The sequence below is a fragment of the Rattus norvegicus genome, chromosome 19 (genome assembly GCF_021556685.1).
Source record: "Rattus norvegicus strain SHRSP/BbbUtx chromosome 19, alternate assembly SHRSP_T2T, whole genome shotgun sequence".
NCBI lineage: Eukaryota > Metazoa > Chordata > Mammalia > Rodentia > Muridae > Rattus > Rattus norvegicus.
The window spans coordinates 14,433,602-14,437,969 of NC_141552.1; the positions used below are offsets into that span (position 1 = coordinate 14,433,602).

The 4,368-nt window shown below is 41.8% G+C and overlaps 1 long non-coding RNA gene across 1 annotated transcript; it reads right to left on the bottom strand.

Moving 5' to 3' along the window:
- Positions 1-2,668: 2,668 nt before the first annotated feature.
- LOC147998824 (uncharacterized) lies at positions 2,669-3,116 on the bottom strand. The gene is made up of 2 exons (XR_015643772.1): positions 3,060-3,116; positions 2,669-2,939 (listed from the first exon to the last, which is right to left on the bottom strand). It is a non-coding gene; the product is annotated as an uncharacterized LOC147998824 (long non-coding RNA).
- Between the last annotated feature and the right edge of the window lie 1,252 nt (positions 3,117-4,368).

The following is a 4,368-nucleotide window of genomic DNA, read 5'->3' on the forward strand; positions in this document are numbered from 1 at the left end:
CTCCTGGAAGAAGCACTTGGGGGTTGACTGTCACTTCTGAACCTTCTGTTCTAAGTCACTTCTCAGAAGGGGCACTTTGCTCTGACTTCTCCATGGGACCCGTACAGCACTGGGAGTGGAGGATCCTATGGAGTTGCAGCTCTGAGCTGGGAGGGGTAGCTCTCACACTATCTTGAAGAAGCCTGTTTTCACAGCTGAGCTAGATCTGAGGAACAGGTGCTTTTAAAGAAGGATGTGAAAGCATCTCCTGCAGGAGAGCTCACTATGCAGGGAAAGTCACACAGGATAGGGAAAAGTGGCTTCCCAACTTCCCCGGGGCACTCAAACCAGGGAGGATTGTTGAATTTGTTGGTTGTCTATTGTTATATCCCCCATTTATTTCTAATTTTGTCAGTTTAGGTATTGTCTCTCTGGTGTATAGTTTGTTTGAGGAAGAGGTTGTCTCTCTGGTGGACCTTCTCAACAAAAAAAAAAAAAAAAAGGAAGCAAGCAAACAAACAAACAAAAAACCAACACACAGCTCGTGGTTCCCTTGACTCTTTGTATTTTTCTCTTTGTTTGTAATTGATTGATTTGATTTGAGCCTTGAATTAATTTCCTGCTGTCAAATCCTACAAGACACTCTATAAGATGAGGCTTTGCCTCACCTTGGTAAAAGTAGCATGTAATAAATGAAGCTTTTGCTGCTCTCTCCAGTGGGGATGACATCACAATCTCACTGCAAACCATGCACAGCCCGGTTTAGGATTTATTAAAGTAGCCCACCATTTCAGTGCTCCCTGCAAGGTGCCATGGGGCAGTAGTAACATGAGTCTGCATGCACCTCAACAGTTTCTACTATGGACCCTTCCCCATACAAACACACACACACACACACACACACACACACACACACACACACACACACACACTTTACTGACATGGTGCATATTCTTTGCACACCAAAAATAAAGTGAGCAATAATGAAAACAGATAAATAATTGAATCAATGGAGGGAGCTGTGGGGAACCTGGGGCTTAGAGTTACTTAAAGGACCTATGCAGGCTCTCCTTTTGTTGGGGGAGAAATTTCAAGTGCAATGTCGTTCTTTATTTTTTTTTCTCTAAAGCACAGAGGGCTAGGGTAGATCAGAGGGCTTTGAGAATGTTCGGCAAGTACAGTCACAATGAATTAAATCCTAGGGCTGGGACCTATTTAATCTTCTACAAAGTTACAGAGCAGCCTGGATGAAGACTCTCAGCTGAAAATGTGGACATCTCAAGACAGGCACTGGACAATGGCTGACAGACTTGACTGAAGACTGGAAATGTTTTGCTATCTCATAGGAAAAGAAGGCCCCTAATACCACATTGTACTCTAAGGACAGTTTATTCAGGTTAGGCATGACATGAACTATTGTCTCAGGTCACAGATGTCAGCACAAAGTATCCAAGGTATTGTATGCCAATGGTAGCATTAACAGAACAAAGCACACAGTGTCATGAAGACATAAATTATGAGTATGTGTAGCAAGACCCAGCCTCTTCCAGGTTCTTAGATAGTAACTGAGAACCTCAAATACGGTAGTGATGTCATAGTGTGGGGTGAATCTAGTTACAACTAGCTTCTATATTGACACAGATGATTCTTTTTGTGTCATGTTCAGCTTATAATGAATGACTAGACCTAAGCATGAGAATAACCAAATACTACATTGCTTCTCTAGCTGCTGAGCTTTTAAAGCCCTGGGGTGACAGCAAGTTTTTGTGGACATTCTGGATTCCTCCTTCTGTACTTTAACTCTGTGAGTCACCTCCACTCTCAGTAAGTTAGTTCAATTCCATAAATTGGAAATCAGTCACCTGGAAAAAATACATTCTCAATATGATCCCAGTTTGGCCATGGAAAAAGGGTAGCTTGAACTGCCCAACCTAGGTTCTGGGCCTGCACAGGCCTGCTCTCCAAAAGAAACCTGTGTTCACAGCTATAGGAAGCATTCACTATGTATGCTCTTGAGGTTTCCCCTAAACTGCTTAGATTAAGATACATTTCTTGCTATTAATAGAACACATTATGCCAAGCTGGCTTACAGGATCTAGTTTCTATTCTGTATTTTATCAGATGTGCATAATACATATGGTCATCATTGATAACAGGTGAAAGATCTGCTCTAATATGAAAACTAAGTGGTGCTGGAGGATGATCCTGACCCACAATGAGGAGTGGGAACACCAGAGCTCTGTAGGGATGCCTGGCAAGCTAACACATTGAGCATGTACGGCTCAGTAAGTTCCCTGTGAATACACATCTCCTGAGATCTCTCTATTTAATCATAGGTGATCTTGTCCACCTAATACAGCACCTCCTGTGGAATAACAAAAGCCACCTGCAGGAGCTGTGGTGATGACTCACAGGGTAGAGCATCTGCTGCTCTCTCAGAAGAACCACAAGGACCCTAACATTTGGGTAAAGCATGTCAGTGATTACATCATAAAGTGTGTGTCTGAGAAACAGCCACATTATCCACACAAAAGACACTGTCACACTGGGTACACCTTGGTGACTTTGAATTCACTTATTAGCCCAGGCTCCATGGAACATGCAGAGATCCATCTGTAGCTGTCAGTTCTAGGTCCACAGGAAGGGACAGAACCCTTGAGTAAGAAAGATGGTCTTAAGAGTCAAGAGATAGAATTCAATTTTTATTCATAACAAATACATTTTTACAACAAAACAGGATTAAAATGAATAAAAATATTTAAAAATATTTTAAAGTAAAAATAGTAACAAGAACATATAAATATGAAACAACAAAAAGAAAACTTCAATTAAAATCATAACAAAAATATTTCTAAAAGCATATTCTTAACGAACATTTAGAAGCACAGACGTATTGCTGTTTCTCCTCTAGCACACATAATGAAAGGCGGTCCCCCAAGTTGTCTCTCAAGTGCTGTTTTCTGAAGAAGAAAGTGAGTAAGACCTCAATCAGTCAGGCTGGCTCAGTGTTATATAAATTTAGGGTCTCTAAGAAATGACAAATTAACGAAGAGGATGAATACTCATCCAAAAAATGTTACCATTCAGGATGTTGGTCATCAGGGACTCCTGAGAAAGCAACTTATTCTTCAGGAAGCTCTCTTAGTGGGGTGTGTCCAATTCCAGCTCTCTTGCACTTTCTGAGACCTGGGAGAGGAAGGCAGTTTTTCAGACACTGATTTGGTGGGGAAATGCAAGCCAGCTGTCAGAATGCTGCCTTCTACCACCTCAGTTCTATTGGACAGTCGACATGGACCTTTTAACTGATATCATTGTTGCTAACTCTGCAGGCAGGGCAAAATCTCCAGCAAGCCTCACAGTAATGTGGGCTGCCAATCTGGGACCCAGACTTATACCAGTGCAAACCAAGAACAGGGCAATGGGAAGAGACCTCATCGGGTTGCAGGAAGAAAGGAGATGTCCATTTGTCACCAAGGTTAAAGCCAATGACAAGTACTAATTTGACACTTGCACTTGGTTCTTATCCCAAAGGTGCTTCCTACACAAGAGGTCACATGACCACAGAGTGTCAATTGTTCAAGAACCAAGAAATTGTTCAAAACTCTACATAGGATCCAATCTATCACATGGATATGCAATAATGAGATATGTTATTCATCTGTCACCATACTAGACTGCAGCTTCAAAAAGAGCAGCAAAATATGCTTGCACAATAATTCAGTTTCTGAAAAGTGGTTAACTTCCTAGAATACTTGTGCATAGGCAGAGCAATGAACAATTCCATTACATGAGGTGGTTGGCTGGTTGTGAGTGTAAATTAGAAAGGTGGTAAGAGAAGCAAAGATGTATCAAATTGGCAAATTTTATCAGATATTGTTAAGCTAACACATCTGCTCGTCCCTACCTGATAATGCTGGTTCTGGCCGTTGATGGTCTTTATCTTTCTTGTTGACGTCAACCAAATATTTCTGGTTCAGTGCACACTCAAGATGTCCCTCCTTGTTCTCCTGCTTCAGTGGGACCAACTTCTTCCTACATGTGTTCTCCATCAGGAGCTGGCTGAGCAGGTTTCTGGAAATACAGTCTGCATAGTAAGATCATGCTGGCCCTTTCTCCCATTCCTACTCCCAAGTCCCACTAACTCTACCAGGTCCCAGATACCCATGAAGACTTAATAAAATGCATCTTGATACATATAAGGCTGCTGCACAAACCATAAAGAGTTAATTCGGGGAAGAATAAATTGTTTGCTTGGCCTGACACCATTTAGTGTCCACACCTCTGAGAAAGAACATGGATCTACAACTATCCATGAAAGCCCAATGCATGGGGCTAACATCAATTAGTAGTGGGCCAACACCTTCAAAGGAGGTCAGTAGAACCAAGAGA